General features: G+C 39.3%; 2 pseudogenes across 1 annotated transcript; both read right to left on the bottom strand.

Annotated features, from left to right (window-relative positions):
* Positions 1-2,992: 2,992 nt before the first annotated feature.
* On the bottom strand, positions 2,993-16,834 carry LOC143596501 (G-type lectin S-receptor-like serine/threonine-protein kinase At4g27290; annotated as a pseudogene). Its single transcript, XR_013146722.1, has 8 exons — positions 15,588-16,834; positions 15,229-15,503; positions 14,948-15,158; positions 14,696-14,844; positions 5,295-5,384; positions 5,066-5,216; positions 4,814-4,972; positions 2,993-3,146 (listed from the first exon to the last, which is right to left on the bottom strand). The product of XR_013146722.1 is annotated as a G-type lectin S-receptor-like serine/threonine-protein kinase At4g27290 (transcript).
* Positions 16,835-17,301: 467 nt separating this feature from the next.
* On the bottom strand, positions 17,302-20,585 carry LOC143596500 (G-type lectin S-receptor-like serine/threonine-protein kinase At4g27290; annotated as a pseudogene).
* Positions 20,586-23,816: the final 3,231 nt, after the last annotated feature.

Genomic DNA, 23,816 nt, shown 5'->3' with positions numbered 1-23,816 from the left:
GTTGTCCTTGCCGCAACTGCTGGTTCGTCGTTAACCCTTCATTCATCATCGTTTACGGTAATTAGAATATGAATACTGTTCGTCTAATAGCACCTAACAGAAGCCTTAACACTAATTATATGAATATTGAACGGATTACTCGATTGCTTAATTAGGGTTTATGATTAAAGTGGGTAGTTGTAAAATCAGTATATAATAAAACGTTCATACACTTGTATCAGCTGACACCCTAGCACAGTTGGCTAGGGTGTGGGTGCGCGAGTTTGTTTCGGCCGTCAGACGAGGGTTCGAGTCCCGGCCGGCCCTTGTTTTTATTATTTGTTTTATTTGGTTATTTTAACTTGTTTAAACTATTATAATATATCATAATTAATATTTAATATTAAATAATCAATATTTTATTTAAACCAATATCGTAAAATAAGCGTTTCGTGTCAATTAGTTTCATTACAAGTTTTTCGTGTGTGTGTGTCTATATATATATATATATATATATATATATATTTATTATTAATAATAAACCAAATTTTTTTATTAAAACTCGACATCAATATTAATGTTTTTGCCATTAAAACGTCTTTATAAATTTTCCCTATTTATTAGACATATGTATATATGTATATTTTTTTAAACAAAAATAGATAAACGTATTAAACATGTTAATATATTTTTACCATCGGATATCGTTAAAAACTCCAAGATATAAGTTTTTCGATAATTATATATTTAGACGTTTATTATTATTATAATATATCTTAAATTATATTTATTCAAATTAATTATTCGTAAACCCGATTTTATGACAAACAATGATTTTTATAATTAAATAATAATAATATTCGTAGAGATCAATCGTTCAATCCATAACATACAAATCATAATTGTAACTCAATTCACATCGAAATTCTAATTTCTTCATACGTATCATATCATTTATAACTCAATCATAACATTATTTAATTAGGATTCTTGTCGGTAATTCTCGAGGAGTGTGATTATCGTTTCTTGTCGTAATCATTCACGTTTGGCATATTCGACCAGGTGAGTCTTATCACTCCTCTATTTTGCTCGATTTTCATAAACGTTTTAGGGACATATGCGTATATAATAATATACATACATATCTATATATACATACATATCAAAAATAGCAAACGTGTAATTGTGTGTGATTAATCAAATCTACTTGTTATGTGCTTATATGTTATTGTATTGATTCGCTTGACATATCCCCTTGGAGAGGGTTCTCATTCTATTGACCACCGCCCGATTCGCTTGACACCGGTCTTATTCTTATATGCTTATGGTTGATTTACCGGCGCCCGATTCGCTTGGCAAAGGTTTAGTCGACAACTTACATGCTTATGGTTTGATTTCGTTGCCGCATTTATTACGTTTTGCTTATTTATTATATTATTCATATTTTATTACAAAACTGGTGGTAAACTCACTCAACATGTGTTGTTGACCAAAACTCCATTTTCTACGCATATGCAGGTTAGCCTGAGTTGAATGATGGACACTTAGAAAGACCTTAGGATTATAATGAAGACATACATGGATTTAGACTTGTTGTATTGTTGTAATTGAATATTGAATATTAATTGAATTAAATAATTAATTAGATATTGTCACATTTTATATATGATAGTGTCTTAGAGCTGTGAGCAATCGGATCACGCCCCGGCATTTCCGCCTTAGGTTGGGGTGTGACACTTTGTAGGTGTTCCCACTTGGTTTTCTAACAGCAAATACCCCTTCAACAACTCAGAATCAGTGCTCGTCATGATCTCAGCAATCTCAAACACTTAATAGTCCTTAAACAGTTTTGAATTTTAAAACAGTCAAGAATTTCGTGTGAAACAGTCTGTGCGAAGCGAAAAAGTTTCAAACGAACCGAAAATAATTCTGATGAACAGTGACGCGAAGCGAAATCCCCGTGCGAAGCAAAAAGTCAAGCGAAGCGAAAAGTCTTGCGAAGCGAAATGTCTTGCGAAGCGAAAAGCTATGCTATGCGAAAAAGTTTCTGATGCGAAAAAGTTCAGTCTTCTGGAAGCAATCTTTCTTGGGATTTGTCCACCTAATCTTTTCAGTTCTGGTCAAAGGTTGTTACACTGATTTTTATGCCAAGCGAAGCGAAATTTTTACTTTGTCAATTTTAACAATTTTTTCAAACCCGTAACATCAACTTTAACAGTTTTAAACCCACAACTTTTAGATCTAAGGCTAATACACTTGTTATTTTCACCAAGAACACACTCTAAGACATGATTATCAACTTGAAACCAATTCTTTTTGTGTTTTTGTTGTTTTTCTTGTTTTTGTGGTTTTTCTTTGCAAGAAGATTATCTTTCTTTTCCTCAAAATCAAAACCCAAGGTTGTGATCCAAAAACCCTCAACTAGTGAGCCAAAGCTTTGATACCAATTGTAGGTCCCAAGGCGGGTGAATCTAACAATGTGTCTTGTATCAACCGAACTTAGTGCTAGCGGAAATCACACTAAGTCACCTAAGAGGTCTCGGATTTTGAGAAAGTTTATTTTTGGGTTTAGAGAGAGAGTTGGTGAGAGAGAACTAAAGAGAAAGTAAGTGTGTGAAAGTTGAAGATTCTAGCAAAAGGTTTTTCTTTCTCATGGCATGCTCCCTATTTATAGAGGAGCATGCATGAGAAGCATGCCATTATCATCAATGCCTAATGGGCTTGTTTACATAGTTTCCCTTAGGCCATTTCCCTTGGGCCCAGTACATACAAAATAACATCTAATGCCTAAATACATACAAAAGTTGCCAAACGGCCCAATTACATAAACGAACCAATACAAAAGACTAAATACACCAAAAGGGATCTAACATCACCCCGCTCATAGCAAGTTATTTTTGACATACGCCACCAACCACCGACCATACACCAATTGAAACCTAACTCATAGCGATGAAAGGCTCTTTGTTCAGCATCTTCCTCAACATGGGATAAATTTGAATAAAAATGTTTGTTATCTAGCATAAAGTTGTGTTATCATCTCTTCATCAGCGGAAGACACAGACTGGACTTCACTATTGCGCTCTCCAGTGAAAAAAGCTGGTTGTCTAGGTTGGGGTAAACACACTTTCACTAACAAGCATTAGAACCACCGACAACATAGTTGGCTGATGTGCGTTGGATAACCCTATAACAATGACCCTCACAACTAAGCTTTAAATATAAAACAAAAATCCTAAACCACACACAACCGACAAGTGTACCGATCGCAAGTAGTATAGACCTAGGAAGTCCGAGTAACGAACACGTGGACACGTAAGACGCTAACGATTACTAATCCTAGACAAGACCTACCTTAGAATAATATTTAATTGATTTTTGATTTTTAATTACTTAACTGAACTAACCTAACTGACTGACAAAACTTACCAAAAATAGAAAACTTAACGGGGAACTAACTGTGTTAACTTAGGATGGAGAAAAACGTCTACCTAGGACTGAATCAAATTGTAGGCTTAACAAGCTAATGGATTGAATGATATCAAGACACCGGTCCCTAAAGATGATACGACTAAGGATCGCTCAGGCTCACTGGATTACCTCTCGGTCTCACTTAACAAGCCTAAACTACTCAAAATCGGCTAAAACGACCAAACCGGGAAACAATTGCTAACGTCTTCTAATGATGGATCACCTATCGGTCTTACCAACACTCGACCCTAAAGGAAATGAATACTACATAACCAAGGGTAGAGGAACAATTCAACTTAAACTAAAATAGATCAACTAGTCGCTCAAAACACCTAAACCTGACAAGAAACAAACTCGCTCTCGCGCAATTCTTATTCTAGCATGCAAAGGCAATGAGACAACCCTAAATTCTTATCACCTCTCGGTCTCAAAGAAGGTGTCTAACCGTTGTACTTAATCCAATAATCATGCAACAAAACCCTACGGTGGTACCTACCGCAAACAAACGCTAAACACAAAGTCTAGAATCAAACAATGCACCGATCAATCAATACAAAAGTAATCAACCGACACACGGGGTTTATGCAATGAATCACCTAAATTTCCAGCCCTTAAACACAAACTATTTCATGTCTAAATCAAACTTTACAATAACAATATACGTCTATCAATCAAACAATCCAACAAGCTCATCAAACATTAACAATTATCATCATTCCTAGGTAGAACTAACAAGTTTAGCCGAGAATCATAATTGGACAGCCATGAATACTCATTAAAAACATCATCAAACTCATCTCAAACATCTTAACAATCATCCAACAATCAATAGCAATCATAAACAAGTCAATCTCTAACACAATTGCAAAACTATGTAATCAATTGAACAAGTAAAATAATATGATGAACAATGTAAAAGATGGAAGGATATGGAGTGATTCCAGGCTGCTCCTTGGCTGTAAAATTGATGGTAAATGATCACGAGGCTTGGTTCTTGCATCTTCTTCCTTCCTTAGCCACCACAAGTCCCAAACTCCAAGCCGAAAAAATTTTTTCTCCTTTCTTTTCCCTGCTGTCTGGCCGATCGGAACTTGTCTGCCACCATTAGGGTTTTTTTTTCTTTTTTTTTTATTATAATATTAACAAGAGGCTTGGACTTTTCCATGATGTAAACGGGCCGGGCTTTAAGTCTTGTCTTGAAATTGTATGCGTAAAAGACCCGTAAGCTCTCCGAAAAGCTTGGTTTTTCTTCCTTTCCACCCTTTGCCTACAAGATAAATTAAAAAACATGTAAAACCTATCTAAAACAAGTTAAAATACATAAAATGTAATAGAATACGTAGATAAAAGGTACGGAAAATACGTGTGTTTTACAACACATCATTGGCCTTTCATTTGCATTATGTTGCACACATAGCAGCCCAACATGTATTGACCTTAGCACTTCAAAGACATTGCATTTGCCGTGTAAAGCTGCATCCATGAGTTCACTGGTCCAGCCTTCTTTATAGAGTCTCCATGCCTGAATCAGACCAAACATATGGTAAGTATAGTTCACCCAAAAGGTGTTATCCAAATAAAAACACTAGCTTTGGTCTATATAAGTATAGCATACATGACCGAGAAGGTTGTCATTATGATCTCTGTGAGAGAATCCTCTGTTTTTCTTGCCGCTCACTATCTCCAACACCAAAACACCAAAGCTAAATACATCTGACTTTACAGAGAATTGCCCATGTACCGCGTACTCTGGTGAAATGTATCCACTGAAGCAAAGTAAATAAAATAAATTAGGAAAAATAATGGAAAAACTGTTCTAGTAAACCATGGTTTTATATTCTTACTATGTCCCAACCACTTTTTTTTGTCATAGCAGCAGTACCGGATCCAACGAACTTTCTAGCAAGACCAAAGTCAGAGATTTTTGGGTTCATGTTTGTAACACCCCGACCAAAGGCGGATTATACATCGGGGCGCCACATATTGTTTCATTACTCGTGACACTATTGGTGTCAATATTTATTAATACACATTTTATCGCGCACGCGCAGCGGGGAAAATAAAGAACATAATCAACATAAATCAATATATTTATAAATCATAATATTCAAATAACATAAACTTGTCTTGTTACATTTTAAATCTAGGTCCAAAACAAAAGTAAACATCCTATGTGTCCCCAAGCTTCAAAACAGCTACTGCAACCCTGAACATGTGTTAAAATAAACGTCAAACACTTGCGTGTTGGTGAGAAATCAAGTTTAATAGATATTCATAGTTAATCATAGATAATCATAGATAACAACAGTAAATCTGCGCGCAACATATGTTAATCTGGTATCTAACAAGGGTGAAATCAGATTGTGACCAAGCCTTAGATTCATAGCTCATAGTTCAATCCGTACTCCCAATTGAGCACAAAAACAAGAAAACTGTGCAAGTGTAAACAAAAGAGAAAACATAAACGATAGGTTCTCCCGTGTCTACCAATGGATCCATGAGAACTTCGGAATAGGCCGAACAAAGCGGTTAATGATACACACATACAAATAACAGCCAAGTAAATATCCATAACACATGGGATACTGCGCGACTAAAACTTCATAAACAGTTTAAGACTCAGTTTTGTACGAACACATGAACATCCCAAAACATTAAAACAAAAAGGGATTAGATACGAGATTACTCACTTGATAAAGATGCGATGTAAGATAAAGCAAGAACCAACTTTAAACAAGCAAAGTTAACCTATAATTAAAGATTATGTTTCAACGATCGGTTTTAGGTCTAGGTAATAAGTTAGCATAATTAATAAGTAAATTATTATATATAATATATTACCGGAAAAGCAGGAAGAACAAGGAGGAAGACGGAGGCAAGAGAGGAGGCGGCAGGAGGACAACGGCAGAGAGCAAGAGGGAGGAAGAGATAATAAGTGTAGTGTGTGAAGTGTTAAGAAAATACTACTATTATTTATAGGCAAACCCTAGGGGACATAAACCCTAGAAAAGATCTCCAAAAGTAAAAGAAAAGATAACAGCAAAAAGATTCCAAAAGCAAGATCTCAAAAGATAACAAAAGATATCAAAAGCAAAAAGTAAAAGATTTCAAAAGATATGGCAGCAGGAAAAGAGGAAAAGCAAAAGGGGAAAGCTGTCAGGGAACAGTAAAAAGCATGGGCAGGGACAGAAAAAGGTACAGGTCAAGCATGGCAAAAGCAGATCCTCAAAAGATAATGTCAGTTACTTTATCTACCAACCAATGGGGTTGGTACGCATGCAGCGCCGAAAGCAACTATTCAGACATAAAGCAAAGCAGGTCAACAGCTCAAAAGATAAGACAACACAAAAGCAAACGGCTAGATTTAAACAAGGGTTCAGCGCGAGAAGGCTGTGTGCGCGAGCGCGAAGGCTGGCACAACAATCCTTAGCGCGCTGCGGGAAGAATCACAAATCCTTAGCGCACTGCGAGAACATAAATTCCTAGCGCGCCGCGGGAACTACAAATTCTCAGCGTGCTGCGTGAAGAACTAGAATTCTTAGCGCATCGCGGGAAGAACATACATTCTTAGCGCGCTGCGAGAAGAGTTCTCTTCACGCATTGCAGGAACAAGATGTCTTCACGCAGGCTTCCTTAGCGCGAGGAGCTGCAGACATCCTTAGGCGGGAAGAACCAAAGGACAAGCAAAGAAGAGGGTTCAAGGCTTAAGGGTTAAGCAGGAGGGCGGGACGGCGACAAGACAAAGAGGCGGGACGACAAGAAAGGAAGGCGGGACGGCGGAAAGAAAGGGGAAGAGAAAGAGGCGGGAATGAACAAATAAATATATTTAATTTACTCAGTTAAATTTACAAGGATTAATAATAAACTTTAAATCATAAAAAAAGAAACGGATCAGAGAAACGGGTACCTGGGTCGGGTCGGATTCGGGCAGTTGTCACAGTCTCCCCTACTTTAAGAAATTTCGTCCCGAAATTTAACTCGTAGTAGGTGGCGCAGAGAAAAGGTACGGGTACTTGATCTTCATCAGATCTTCCCTTTCCCAAGTGAACTCGGCTCCGCGCTTGGACTGCCAACGAACTTTAACAATAGGGATGCGACTGCGCTTGGTTTTCTTCACCTCGCGATCCATAATCTCCACGGGCTTCTCAACAAAATGCATAGATTCATCAACTTGAACTTCATCAAGAGGAATGTGAAGGTTCTCGTCAGCTAAACACTTCTTGAGATTGGATACATGGAAAGTTGGATGCACATTACTGAGCGCGGGCGGCAGGTCAAGTTTGTAGGCAACTTTTCCTATACGCGCGAGAATCTTGAATGGCCCAACATAACGAGGCGCAAGTTTACCTTTCTTCCCAAAGCGGACAACACCCTTCCAAGGCGACACTTTGAGGAGAACAAGATCACCAACTAGAAATTCGAGAGGCTTTCGCCTGCGATCAGCATAACTCTTCTGCCGGCTTCTGGCAGTCAGCAGACGATCACGGATCTTGGCGATTTTATCGGTTGTCTCTTGAACTAGTTCGGGTCCTGTGATTTGAACTTCACCCACTTCGTTCCAACAAATCGGTGAACGGCACTTTCGACCGTAAAGTGCTTCAAATGGGGCCATACCAATGCTAGAATGATAGCTGTTATTATAAGAAAACTCGATCAAAGGTAGGTGTGAATCCCAATTACCTCCAAAATCAAGAACACAAGATCGAAGCATATCTTCAAGGGTTTGAATGGTTCGCTCAGACTGACCGTCAGTCTGAGGATGATATGCCGTACTCATGTCCAAGCGAGTTCCTAGCGCAGATTGGAGAGATTTCCAAAAGCGAGATATAAAACGGCCATCGCGATCGGATATGATGCTCAAAGGAATACCATGGCGGCAGACAATTTCCTTGACATAAAGCTGCGCGAGATGCTCAACATGGTAGTTTTCACGAATGGGCAGAAAGTGAGCAGATTTAGTCAATCGATCCACTATTACCCAAATGCTATCATGTTTGTTTGCTGTCAAAGGTAACTTGGTAATAAAGTCCATCGCTATACCTTCCCATTTCCACGTAGGAATTTCTGGTTGTTCGAGCAAACCAGATGGGCGTTGGTGTTCAGCTTTAACTTTAGAACAAGTCAGGCACTTAGCTACGAACACAGCAATATCCTTTTTCATGCCAGGCCACCAATAAGTAATGCGCAAATCCTTGTACATCTTATCAGCGCCAGGATGAATAGAATATCGAGATTTGTGCGCTTCACTCAGGATATCAGCGCGAAGATTCTCATCACAAGGGATCCAGATGCGATTGAGATAGCAGAGAATTCCATTCAGATTAGGGACAAAGAGTGCTTCCGCGCCACACGCTAACTCGGCGCGAAGGTTACCATTACTGATGGATGCGCGCTGCGCGTCACGAATACGCGATTCAAGGTTGCTTTGAATCGGCGCGAAGTGAAGCTGGGTGCGCGGCAAGATACAGTTAAGTTGGCAGGGTTTTCGGCTGAGCGCATCGGCTACCACATTAGCCTTACCAGGATGATACCGGATCTCACAATCGTAATCGCTGATGAGTTCGTTCCATCGGCGTTGCCTCATGTTAAGTTCCTTTTGATCAAAGATATGCTGAAGGCTTTTATGGTCAGTGTAGAGGATACACTTAGTACCATAAAGGTAGTGTCTCCAGATCTTCAAGGCAAAAACAACTGCACCAAGCTCGAGGTCGTGAGTTGTATAATTCTTTTCATGAACCTTGAGTTGCCTTGATGCGTAAGCGATAACCTTGCCTCGTTGCATAAGAACACAACCGAGACCTTGGTTGGATGCATCGCAATACACGACAAAATCATCATTACCCTCAGGTAGCGCAAGAACAGGAGCTTCACACAACAAACGCTTGAGCGTCAGAAAGGCTTCTTCTTGCTTCGAGCCCCAAATATACGGTTTACCTTTGTGCGTTAGAGCTGTTAAAGGCAAAGCGATCTTTGAGAAGTTCGAAATGAAACGCCGGTAATAACCAGCTAAGCCCAGAAAGGAACGGATCTCAGAAGGAGAGGATGGCGTAATCCAGTTCTTGATTGCTTCAATCTTGGATGGGTCGACATGAATACCCATCTTGTTTACAACATGACCAAGAAACTGTACTTCATCAGACCAAAATTCACACTTGGAAAGCTTAGCATAGAGTTGCTCGGCTCTAAGCTTTTGCAATACCAACCGGAGATGTTGCTCATGCTCGGCCTTGGTCTTAGAATACACCAGAACATCATCGATAAACACGATCACGAATTTATCCAAGAAAGGCCTACACACCCGATTCATAAGATCCATGAAAACGGCGGGTGCGTTGGTTAAACCGAAGGACATGACCAAGAATTCAAAATGGCCATAACGAGTTCGAAAAGCAGTCTTCGGAACATCTTCATCGCGGATACGCAACTGATGATAACCAGAACGGAGATCGATCTTCGAGAAACAGGAGGCACCTTGGAGTTGATCAAAGAGGTCGTCAATACGCGGTAAGGGATACCGGTTCTTAATGGTGAGTTTGTTCAACTCGCGGTAATCAATACACATGCGAAACGATCCATCTTTCTTTTTAACGAACAACACCGGAGCACCCCAGGGCGAAGAGCTAGGGCGAATGAATCCTTTAGCAGTCAACTCTTGAAGTTGGCTGGCCAATTCTTGCATCTCAGCGGGTGCAAGACGATAAGGAGATTTAGCCACGGGGGAAGCACCAGGGACAAGATCAATACGGAACTCGACTTCACGAGCGGGAGGGATACCAGGAAGATCATCAGGAAAAACTTCAGGAAAATCACGCACAACAGGGATATCGCGAAGCTTCTTTCCTTCATCGGGTTTAACCACATGGGCTAGAAATGCAATACACTTCTTCCGCATGAGTCTTTGGGCTTCGGCGCAAGACATAAGTTTAAGACCACTGGAGGGTTTTTCGCCGTAGATATGAAGATCACCATTTTCTCGAGGTATGCGAATCAATTTCTTGGCGCAAATAACTTCGGCGCGATTCTTCGAGAGCCAGTCCATACCAATGATAACATCAAAGCTTCCAAGAGGCATAGGGATGAGGTCGATTAGAAAATCGTTTTCGTTAAGATTAAGCGTGCAATCTTTAATCACCGAGTTTATTAAAACAGTTTCACCATTAGCCAATTCAACTGAAAAATCTTCTTTTAAATCGCTGCGCGGTCGCGCAAGCTTCTGCTCAAACGCGCGAGAAATAAAACTTCGATCGGCGCCAGTATCAAAAAGCATAGATGCATAAAATCCATTAAGCAAAAATGTACCATTAACTACGTCGTTATTCGCTTGCGCTTGGTGCGCGGTTATGTTAAAAGCTCGGCCACGCGTCACTTGGTTCGAAATTTGGTTCACCGGATTCGCTTGAGTAATCTGAACTTGTAGCCTTGGGCATGCGTTCCGGAAATGACTTGGATCACCGCAGTTAAAGCACGATCTGGGTCGTGGGTTTTGGTAAGTTGGCTGTGGGTTCTGCGGGTAGGCTGGTGGTGTTGGCGCAATCGGATTGGAGGGAGGGGTTCTACAGTACTCAACGGAGTGACCTACGCGGCCACATCGGTTACATTGTCGACACGGGACTTGAGGTGGGTGATGAAGTCTACAGGTTGGGCAAAAGGGTTGGTTTCCTGTGTAAGGTTTCTTAGTTGGCGGGGCAGGAAGTGCTGGATTGGTTAAGGCATAGTTGTGGACTACAGGAGGTGCTGGGTAGGTTGACAGTGGGTTAGGCGCGTAAACTGGTTGATAAATTGGTTGCTGGACAATGGGCGGGTTGGTAAGCGCATAGGCTTGTCTGCGCCTACGTTTCTGGTTATGGTTTGAGGGTTCTGGTTTGGTTTCTGTTGGTTCAGGGACAGTCTTGGTGGGTTTGGTCTTCTCAGTTCCCCGCAGGAACAGGGTTCCTGCTCTGACATGGTTGTCGCTGAGCACAGCGGCCAACTCGATGGCGTCAGAGAGGGTAACTGGGTTTCTGGCCCATACAGAATCTTGAATTTCCATGGGGAGACCCCCAAGGAATTTCTCGATGGCTCGGCGGGAAGGGGTAACAAGGTGAGGGACCAGTAAGCTTAGCTCGTGGAAGCGCGTCGCGTACTCGCGCGCTTCACCGCTGTATTGCTTAAGATTCCAAAATTCCTCCTCCAGGCGCTTAACTTCGTTGGGAGGGCAGAATTCTCGCGTAAGAATTTCCTTGAATTCCTCCCATGTCATGCTAGAAGCAGCCTCTGCGCCACGCGCATGAGCTACTCCATTCCACCATGTAAGCGCTCTGGATTCCAGGACACTGGAAGCATATAGGGTTCGTCTGTCTGAGGGGCATTGGGTATGGAGGAAAGTGTTTTCAATCTTCTCAAGCCATTGGAGCATCACGGTGGCTCCTTCAAGACCTGTGAACTTCGGAGGGTTACCCGCATTAAAGGACTTAATGTTATAACTGGAGGTATTAGCATTGTTTTGGCTCAAAGCTTGGGCTATTGCGGCGGCCATTTCCTGGGAACGTTGCTGTCTACGCACGCGCGAGGCTTCTCTTCTCTGAAATCGGCGAGATAGCGGAGGCATTCTATAAAAGTTTTAATTTTAGTTAATATCTTGGTTTTTATCGCAAAGTTTAACTTTATAAAGCTTGGTTTCGCAGAGTTAGATACTATCAAAAGTTAAAGTAAAATAAATGATCCTAAATGCAGACTTTAATAAAGGTAACAAATTCGAATCAAGAATCGACAATTCACGTATCACCGTGACTTTCCGAGTTCTCAATTTAAAATAGCTAGTAAACGGGTGTTGGAGATTGACGATTCATGTATCACCATGACTTTCCAATCTTCAATATAAAATATACAAGAAAATGAGTATTGGAGGTTGACAATTCATGTATCACCATGACTTTTCAAGTCTCCAACCTCAGAACATAATCGTAAATGGAAATTGAAAATCAACTATTCATGTATCACCATGACTTTTCGGATTTTCAACCCCAACAAACGAATATGTAAGTAAAATCAATAAAATCGAAATTCAACAAAAATCGAAATATCGCGAAATAAAACATAAAATCATATACTGCGCAAGCGCGAGCATATTCATAAATAACGAGTAATTAACAATAAGCGCGCAAACATGAGATTTCTCTCATGCGCGAGAAGGGACTCTTAGGTATTCTAGGCCGTTACGTCTAACCACCTATCCTAAAGTCAACGAGCTCTGATACCAATCTGTAACACCCCGACCAAAGGCGGATTATACATCGGGGCGCCACATATTGTTTCATTACTCGTGACACTATTGGTGTCAATATTTATTAATACACATTTTATCGCGCACGCGCAGCGGGGAAAATAAAGAACATAATCAACATAAATCAATATATTTATAAATCATAATATTCAAATAACATAAACTTGTCTTGTTACATTTTAAATCTAGGTCCAAAACAAAAGTAAACATCCTATGTGTCCCCAAGCTTCAAAACAGCTACTGCAACCCTGAACATGTGTTAAAATAAACGTCAAACACTTGCGTGTTGGTGAGAAATCAAGTTTAATAGATATTCATAGTTAATCATAGATAATCATAGATAACAACAGTAAATCTGCGCGCAACATATGTTAATCTGGTATCTAACAAGGGTGAAATCAGATTGTGACCAAGCCTTAGATTCATAGCTCATAGTTCAATCCGTACTCCCAATTGAGCACAAAAACAAGAAAACTGTGCAAGTGTAAACAAAAGAGAAAACATAAACGATAGGTTCTCCCGTGTCTACCAATGGATCCATGAGAACTTCGGAATAGGCCGAACAAAGCGGTTAATGATACACACATACAAATAACAGCCAAGTAAATATCCATAACACATGGGATACTGCGCGACTAAAACTTCATAAACAGTTTAAGACTCAGTTTTGTACGAACACATGAACATCCCAAAACATTAAAACAAAAAGGGATTAGATACGAGATTACTCACTTGATAAAGATGCGATGTAAGATAAAGCAAGAACCAACTTTAAACAAGCAAAGTTAACCTATAATTAAAGATTATGTTTCAACGATCGGTTTTAGGTCTAGGTAATAAGTTAGCATAATTAATAAGTAAATTATTATATATAATATATTACCGGAAAAGCAGGAAGAACAAGGAGGAAGACGGAGGCAAGAGAGGAGGCGGCAGGAGGACAACGGCAGAGAGCAAGAGGGAGGAAGAGATAATAAGTGTAGTGTGTGAAGTGTTAAGAAAATACTACTATTATTTATAGGCAAACCCTAGGGGACATAAACCCTAGAAAAGATCTCCAAAAGTAAAAGAAAAGATAACAGCAAAAAGATTCCAAAAGCAAGATCTCAAAAGATAACAAAAGATATCAAAAGCAAAAAGTAAAAGATTTCAAAAGATATGGCAGCAGGAAAAGAGGAAAAGCAAAAGGGGAAAGCTGTCAGGGAACAGTAAAAAGCATGGGCAGGGACAGAAAAAGGTACAGGTCAAGCATGGCAAAAGCAGATCCTCAAAAGATAATGTCAGTTACTTTATCTACCAACCAATGGGGTTGGTACGCATGCAGCGCCGAAAGCAACTATTCAGACATAAAGCAAAGCAGGTCAACAGCTCAAAAGATAAGACAACACAAAAGCAAACGGCTAGATTTAAACAAGGGTTCAGCGCGAGAAGGCTGTGTGCGCGAGCGCGAAGGCTGGCACAACAATCCTTAGCGCGCTGCGGGAAGAATCACAAATCCTTAGCGCACTGCGAGAACATAAATTCCTAGCGCGCCGCGGGAACTACAAATTCTCAGCGTGCTGCGTGAAGAACTAGAATTCTTAGCGCATCGCGGGAAGAACATACATTCTTAGCGCGCTGCGAGAAGAGTTCTCTTCACGCATTGCAGGAACAAGATGTCTTCACGCAGGCTTCCTTAGCGCGAGGAGCTGCAGACATCCTTAGGCGGGAAGAACCAAAGGACAAGCAAAGAAGAGGGTTCAAGGCTTAAGGGTTAAGCAGGAGGGCGGGACGGCGACAAGACAAAGAGGCGGGACGACAAGAAAGGAAGGCGGGACGGCGGAAAGAAAGGGGAAGAGAAAGAGGCGGGAATGAACAAATAAATATATTTAATTTACTCAGTTAAATTTACAAGGATTAATAATAAACTTTAAATCATAAAAAAAGAAACGGATCAGAGAAACGGGTACCTGGGTCGGGTCGGATTCGGGCAGTTGTCACAATGTTGTTGTCTAGCAAAATATTAGCTGCCTTAAGATCTCTGTGGATAATTTGAAAGCGGGAATCTTGGTGCAAATATAGAATTCCTCGAGCTATCCCATGTATGATATTACGACGCTTAGGCCAATCAAGCATTATACTTCTGGTTTCATCTATGGGAAAATAGCCACATAAAATTTAATGTCTGTGGAGGAATTTAACAGCATTGCTACTTCCAATAAACGAAAGGTGCATTGAGATAGAAGTAAGTCAAACCAAATAGAATTGTGTCCAAGCTTTTGTTAGGCATGTATTCGTAAATCAAAATCATTTCATTTCCATGAATGCAGTAGCCAAGAAGTTTGACAAGATTCCGGTGTTGAAGTTTTGCAATACAAATGACCTCATTCTTGAATTCATCAAGCCCTTGTTTGGATGTTTGTGATAGTCTCTTTATAGCTACTTATTGACCAGCTTCCAACACACCCTAAAATATCAAGGTAGCTGTTTCTAAAACTGATTATATTCGAATGTTATAGAGACTGAAAATAAGTTACCTTGTAAACAGGACCAAAGCCACCTTCTCCTAGCTTATTATTGACACTGAAATTATCTGTTGCCTTAGCTATTTTTTGTAAACTAAAGAAAGGCAGATCTTCCAAATCTTCAATTTGAACATCCGTGTTCTTTTTATGAAGGGCATACCAGCTACCTCTTCTTTTCATGCGAGAATTTGTAATTTTATTTATACAGCCATAAATGACTGCAAGAAGAAGCACCAAAGCTAATGAAGTTGATATGACCAGGGTGAGTTTCCCTTTCCTTTTAACTTCTGTAAATAAGTCGTGTATAAGACAATAAGTATTACCTAAAAGTGACATGTATTAATTAATATAAGGTACTTGTACTAGTATACCTGATAATTCAATAGCCGCCAGCCTAACATGAAGATCTTGCCCATTTTGTGGGTAAATTCGTACGTCAATCAAATCTCCAAACCTTAGTAAGCATCCAACTCCACCTGCAGTCTTGTTTGGATTTGCATAGGCGGTGCATGAGCAATTATCCTTGCAAGCTACCTCACATTCCCTGAGACTCAAGCTGGCACTAAACACAGCATTCTGTGTGTCTGGCAATTTCATGCTTGAAAATGTTTGAAATCCCTCTTCAGGCCCACAATCCAAGGCTCTCCTCCGTGTACATCCACTAATCCAATTCTCAGGATTTAGCTTTGGGCTTTTTAACTCAAACCCTTTCAAACACTCACAAGTAGAAGAAGGGGCTGTATTACAGCTTCCATATGGTCCACATATTCCATAGTTATCACAATAATCTGCTGGCATGGTGTGATCTGGCATCCATTCGTAGTTGTGGTTATTTAGCTGCCAGACCTCAACCTTACCACTAGGATTCAAAGTAGACTTTAACGAAGTTGTGGTAAGATTTGAAGTATACCAGAAATACATCTCTTTATGATGGACAACCATATCTACTATGTACATATGATTGGGTTATGCTTATAGTTTGGCAGGCCAGCAAATTCTATACCATCATACGGCCCAATCCTTGTTTTAATAACAGAATTTTTCTTAATATATAGTTGAGGGTATTTGCAATCCTCCATTAAGAATGAGACTGTATACTCACCTGTGGTAGGATCATCACATGATGTTAGGTACAACTCCCTTCCGGTTATCAGGTTCTTCCCCAATTTCATTCCAGATATGAAGGTATCTCCAGGGTAATCAAAACTTTGCCAAATGACACTGCTCGCGTCTTTAATTTCCAAATTGCCACTATCCATAAGTTGTGCTATGGGTCTGACTTTTGTAACAGATACAAAGTGGCATTTAAAATAGACAGCATCCCATGGTGGTCCAACTTGGCCATGCCCATGGTGTTAGTAAGGGGAGTTTCCCGGTTCGCCACCCATACAACGGTACGAGGAGATGTGTTCTTAAACCATATCCCCAGGTATCTGTGCTTTGAACATCCTGGGCTAAAGAAACCAAGCTCAAACTTCTCATTCCCCGAAACGATGGTCTCACCATCTATGATATTTTTATGGACAGATATGGTTTCTAATGAAGTGCAAATACTTAACATTAGAAAGACAATGGTAAGATGAGAGAGTAGCGCTACTGTTTTTTGATTCATATCGATTCATCGATATTTTTATCTACCTCAATCATTATGATTCTATTATATATAGTAAAATGAGGGAGTAACATTACTATTGTTTGATTCAACTTAATTGACTTTTAAATGTTCTGGTAATTTTCAGGTAGGAGTAGTTGCATAGAATTCAAAATTGATTTATATATTGTTGATTAAGAAAGCTAAACTTGATAAACTTTTTGAATGTTCTGGTCATTTCCAAAAAGACTTTTAATATATTTTAAATTCTTTTAATATTATGGGTACGATGACATAACTTTTTATCGTTTTATCTGTTCCAGATACGAAAAGAGTAATGAATAGTATGAACCTTTAACTACAGATCAAAGAAATTTCTACTTTTATTTTATATTTTGTATCTTCATGCGCACCTTCTTTTTAACATACCTCCAGCATCATCCCCGGCAGATTAACAACTTGATCTGAAAAAACCCAACTCGGGCTCATCCAGATGTATACCCCTAAACTTTAGATTATTCAGATTTTTGACTCTTATACTGCCCTGCTCCAAATAAGTCATTTCTTACATATGCCACCAGCCCTCGTTCATATACCAATAGAAACCTAATGCAGAGCAAAGAAAGGTCATTTTCTAAGTATCTTCCTCAACAAAGGGAAAACAAGATGATTTAAGATATAACAAGAAAATTGAACCTAAACTAGAAAACAAATTTGACATAAAGATGTGGTTGCTATCGAGCATAAGTTGTGTTATCATCTCTTCATCAACTGATGAAACAGACTGCACTTCCCTCTCGCTTTCTCCAGTGAAAAAAGCAGGTAGTTTAGGTTCAGGCAACACGCTTTCACTGACAAGAATTAGAACCACCGACAACATAGTTGGCATATCATTAGCATTATGTTGCACACATAGTAGCCCAACATGTATTGACCTTAGCACTTGCACGAGTCTTTTATAGCTGAATCCATGAGTTCACTGGTCCTGCCTTCTTTATAAGTCTCCATGCCTGAATCAGACCAAAAGTATGGTAAGTATTATATACCTAAAACGTGTTATCTACATAAAAGCACATCTAGTTGATTTTGGTCTCTATCATTATAACATACATGTCCAAGAAGGTTGTCATTATGATCTTTGTGTGAGAATCCTCTATTTTTCTTACAGCTCACTATCTCCAACGCGAAAGCTAAATATGTCTGACTTTATAGAGAATCGCCCGTGAACTGCATACTCTGCTCAAGTGTATCCACTGCAGCAAAGTAAATAGAATAAATTGAAAATTAGCAATCTGTTTTTTCCTCTCTTTATGTTTGGATAAATGAATGGAAAAAATGTTCTAATAAACCATGGTTTTAGATTCTTACTATGTCCCAACCACTTTTTTTCTCATAGTTGATAGCAGCAGTACCGGATCCTACAAACTTTCTAGTAAGACCAAAGTAAGATATTTTTAGGTTCATGTCGTTGTCCAGCAAAATATAACCTGCCTTGTGTTGGGTAATCGTGTGTTAAGGTTTATTTATTTAGTTTTATTAATAAGTAAGTTTGTTTTATTTAGTATTTGGTTTTGAATTAAATAAGTGGACCGAGTTCATGGGGTGGACCGAGTTCAAAGGAAGAAAATATAGTTGGAATTGTAGCTTAAGTTTAGGAGAAAGTGGAGTAGAGTTTGTTATGTTTTCGTTGGTTATTTCAAGTTCATGTAGGCTATATATAGCCATCTCTCTTTATTGAATAAAGCGCTCTCTTTCTTTGAAAAGTGTTTCTCTCTTTCTTGCAATTTTCATTCTTCTTCTTCTGCAAGTTTATATACATACTACATACATTCATACGTGAGTTTCTTTGAGAGTGTTTTAGTGTGTGTAATCTTGGGCCTGAACCAACACCTTGAGATCTCTGTCGATAATTTGAAGGCGGTAATCTTGATGTAAATATAGAATACCTCGAGCCATCCATTTAAGAATCAAACTTCTCGTTTTATCTGTGGGAAGATAACCACATAATAATATAATGTCTATTGAGGAATTTAACAACATTGCAACCTCCAATAAATAACATATGCATTGAGACAGAAGTGAGTCAAACTGTATAGAATTGTGTCCAAGCTTTTATTATCCATGTATTCAAAAATCAAAATCATTTCATTTCCATGCACGTAGTATCCAAGAAGCTTCACAAGATTCCGGTGCTGAAGTTTTGCAATACAGATGACCACGTTCTTGAATTCATCAAGCCCTTGTGTGGATGTTTCTGACAGCCTCATTATAGCTACTTCTTGACCATCATCCAACACACCCTAAAATAGCAAGGTATCTTTTCTAAACTGATATTACCTGAATGCTTTAGGGACTGAAAATAAGTTACCTTGTAAACAACACCAAAGCCACCTTCTCCTATCTTATTATTGATGCTGAAATTATCTGTAGCCTTTGCTATTTTATGTAGGGTAAATTAAAAACGGCAGCTCATCCAGATCTTCAATTTGAACATCTGTGTTCTTTTTATGAAGGGCATACCACTTACTTCTTCCTTTAATGCGAGACTTCCTATTTTTCTTTATGCAAACATATGCGACCGAAAACAGAAGCACCAAAGATGATGAACTTGATACGACCAAGATGAGCACCCTTTTCCATTTATGTTGGGAGACCATGCAAACTTCTGTACTTAATGAGTCATGCGTCATTTTTTACTAAAAGTAAATTGCATTATATGGTACTTGTACTAGCATACCTGATAGTCGATAGCCGCCAGCCTAACATGAAGATTTTGCCCATTTTGTGAGTACACCGGTACGTCAATCAAATCTCCAAACCATAGCAAGCATCCAACTCCACCTGCGGTCGTGTTTGGATTTGCATAGGCGGTGCACGATCAATTATCCTTGCAAGCTACCTCACATTCCTGGATACTCAAGCTGAAATAATATACGGCATTCTGTGTGCTTGGCAATTTCATGCTTGAAAACTTTAGAAATCCCTCTTCAGGACCACAATCCAAAGCTCTGCTGTGTGTACATCAGCTAGTCCAATTATCAGAATTTAGTTGTGTGATTTTTAATTCAGATCCTTCCAAGCATTTACAAGTAGCAAAAAGTGGTTGTATTACAGCTTCCATATGGGCCGCATAATCCGTAGTTGTCACAATAATCTGCTGGTATGGTGTGATCTTGCATCCATTCATGGTTCTGGTTATTTAGCCGTGAGATCTCAAGCTTGCCACTAGGATTCACAGTAGACTTGAATGAAATTGTTGTGAGATTATAATTATACCGGAAATACTTCTCCTTTTGGTGGGCAACCATATCTAATATGCACATATGATTAGAGGTATGTGTATACATGCCCTCCTCCATCGCCCACCTGTGGAAGGATAATCTGCACTCCTCCATGATGTCAAGTACAACTCTCTTCCCATTTTGAAATTCTTCCCCAATTTCATTCCTAATATCAAGATATCTCCAGGGTAATCGAAACTCTGCCAAATGACACTATTTGCAACCTTAATTACCAAATTGCCGGTATCCAAAAGTTGTCCTATGGGATTGACATTTGTGAAGGAAACAATGGAGGTAGATGACCAAATGGACTTACCAGCAGTACCATTAAAAATAGACAGGATCCCTTGGTTATCCAATTTGACCATGCCCAAGGCGTGTGTAAGTGGAGTTTCCCGGTTCGCCACCCATATAACCCCACGAGGAGATGTATTCTTAAACCATATCCCCAGGTACCGGTGCTTCGAACTGTTGGACTCGGTCTGCCCAAGACACATATTACAATTGATGTGGCTAGTACGTTATGATCCAAGTCGGGTCATACCTAATAACAAGCTAGACAAACACCAATAATATTTGTTTATAGATGATATGATCATAGTAAATAAATATTAACACTTATGATATTTAGAAAGGGGTTTTTAAATACATTGTAGTTGTGAAATAAATAAATCATATGGATGACATTTCATAATGTTATTTAAAGTGGTTAAATAAGTGTATGTATGGCTATTTACTCTTGCATGTTATTTATGTTATGTTACATTTTATAAAATAAACATAACATTAAGTTCTATAACATAAAATTAAAAAAAAAAGGATTTTGGATTTGAAATGGGTGGGAGCCTTCACATGTTCATAGATATCCAGATTCAGTGCTGATTTGAGGTTTGTTTTGGGATCTTTGTGAAATAAAGTTCGGTGTTTGGAAATAAAGTTTGAAGATTTCGGGAAATAAAGATGCTTGAAGTTGGTCACGTGTTCGTAGATATCCAGATTCAGTGCTGATTTGAGGTTTGTTTTGGGGTCTTTGTGAAGTTTTTTTAGGTTTTTGATGATGAACTTGATGAACAGTTGTTTTGTGGTTAACTGTCAAATGTGTTTATATCAAGTTATGCTTTTATTTCTCTGGATCTATGAGATAAAAAGCTATTTTATGGCAAACCCAAGGGTGACGGTCAGGAAGGCTGGAAGGCCGGACACCACCTCCGGTGGCGGCGGCGTGACATCCGGTGGTCTGTAGTGGGTAGGTTGTAAGAAGTGGTTTGAGAAAAGAGAGACAACAAAGGGTGGCGCCTGTGGTGGCCGGAAAATACGGCGGCGCTTGTGGCCGGAAAATTCAGCGGCAGTGACAGTTTTTGACTGATGGTGTTGTGAGGATGAGAAGTTACGGTCTAAGTGCTGATGTCACTGAGTCGGAGAGTTCGAGTGGCTGTTTTTCCGGCTGCCGGTTTGACGACGGCATGTTGTCTAGTTTGCTTGTTGCTTCTAGTGATGATGTTAGGTGGTGGGTAGTGACGACTGATGATGTTAGGTAAAGAGATGATAATAATTTCATATGATGGTCGGAATACGTTTTTTTTTTCGGCAGGATGTTGATGGCGGCTGAATTTGTTGTTGGTAGGGTTTCTTCAAGTCTCCGGTATGTTTTTTGTCATAGTTGTTGTGGGCTGGGCCTACTTTAACCTACTTGGGCTGATGCATTGGGGGTTACTTTAGGATGTTTGTTTACTTGGGCTGATTATTTAGAACATATTTTGGGCCAAGTAAGTCTTTTATTTTTCGGGTTGACCAATCTGAATAAAGTCAAATTTGTCCAGGTTTTCTTCGTTATTGGACCGTGTTCAAAGCGTATTATTTATATGTTATTTTTAAGGCGTTCAAGAATTGGATTTTGAAAACGTGGACTACGAGCATCCGAGATGCTTATTTATTAAGGTGATAATTTTTGAACAAGTTGGATTTAATATGGAATTAAATTGTTTAAGTTCTCACCTTGAAAATGTGGGATACGAGTATCTGAGATACTTATTTATTAGGGGTGATTACTTAAATAATTTCATTCACGGAATTAATAAGCTTTGCCATTTGATCGTTGTCCCCGGTATTTCGTCAAGCTCTTCTGACCCTATATTGCTTAAGATCCGAGATGGATAAAGAAGAGCGAACGTCTTCATGAATGAATTAGGTGGATCATACCTTGAGGGGGTGATTGATGAAGCTTCGGTTATCGTGTTGATTTGCGAAAATGAGAGACACAGTTCGATGATGTTTTGAGATCACAAGTCAAGGGGGTGATTGTAGTAAGGCCAAAAATGTGACTTGCGATATCAAAGTATGAAACCCGTTATATATTTATGGTCAAGAAAATAATGTCGACGAGAGGTCCGAACACGAGACGAGAGCTTCGGGACGCGCGTTTAGCTTCAACGGAGGAGATCTTCTAGAATGGTTTATTTGGCTATAAATAGGGTCTTGTAGTCATATGTATGTGTGTGTTTTGATGGTGTAAACAACCACCCAAGGGGAGCTCACCTTGGGTGGGATCGGTTCGTTTTAACATTATGAATCTTTTGTACCGGTTACGAGATCGTTCATTTATTTTATCGTTATATTATTTATGTTCGGCCGTTTGTTTCACCGCACCCGTCTTGAGCGTTTATCAAGAACAAAGCCATTCATTGTTGGATCCGGTTCAGGACCTACATTTTTTGAAATGCAAAATCCTAGCATACAAGGTGTTTGTTGCAAGCTTGGGGGTATACAAGTTTGAGGTTTTCTTCCTTGAATACTTGTCATTCAACATCATCTTCTTCAACCTTCTTAACTACTTGAAAGGTTGACATGCATGAACTTCGTATGGTTGTTTATGTGTTGGTAAGCATGTAGGTTCGTATATGGATCTGGGTTTTGGGTTTTGCATATAAAATCGGTTTTATATTTATCTAAATAACAAGATTTAAAACTAATTTTCCGCTGTGTTTTTCATATAAAAGAGGTTATATGACTTTGATAATCTTGTTAAAACCCAACAATGGCATCAAGAGCCGCTTATACGAATGCATGCTTCAATAACTAAAATCTTCGGGTTTATGGTGTGATTCACCATATGGCCGAAAGTTTTTTGGGTTTTTGGTTAGCCCTTGGTTTTTCAAGATTATACTTTACATGCATGTGGTAATCTTGAAGAATTAAGTCATTTGGATGATTAGTTGTTTTGTTTGGACAAAACCCGAAACTTCCGGTTTGTTTAGCCTTGGCCAAAACTTTTGAATCCTATCCTTGATAGGATTCAGGCCCTCGAGCAATCCAACGAAAAGCGAGAAAGATTGAATTCGTGAGAGATCAGAAGAAGAAGGAGAGCGCATTAGTAGAAAGGGTTGCTAAACTGGAGAGTGAATGAGAGACTGATAGAGCTCTCATTAAGAGTCAAAGACTATGGATTGAGACTCTCCAAAAGCGAGTAGACAGTCAACAAACGTTATTGACTGATCAATCACTGTCACTCGCTCGACAACATGAGGAGGGCTTGAGGCTGGAATCAAGAATCTCCTATCTAGAGAGTTACTTGTTATTGTCCTCTTGCCTTGAAACAAAATTGAAGGATGTGCTTGAGAGTGATCAAGGTTCATCAAGAAATATTGGTACCCTTATTGGAGAAGTGATGAGCTAACGTCTGAGATTGAAAGATTGAAGATGAAGTTGGAGGAACAAGATCGTTTAAATGA

Source organism: Bidens hawaiensis, unplaced genomic scaffold (assembly GCF_021521415.1).
Source record: "Bidens hawaiensis isolate Kalapana, Puna unplaced genomic scaffold, B.hawaiensis_p1.1 tig00046643_1, whole genome shotgun sequence".
Lineage (NCBI taxonomy): Eukaryota > Viridiplantae > Streptophyta > Magnoliopsida > Asterales > Asteraceae > Bidens > Bidens hawaiensis.
The sequence above is the reverse complement of the archived record's forward strand: the minus strand, read 5'-3'. Positions and strand labels throughout refer to the sequence as shown.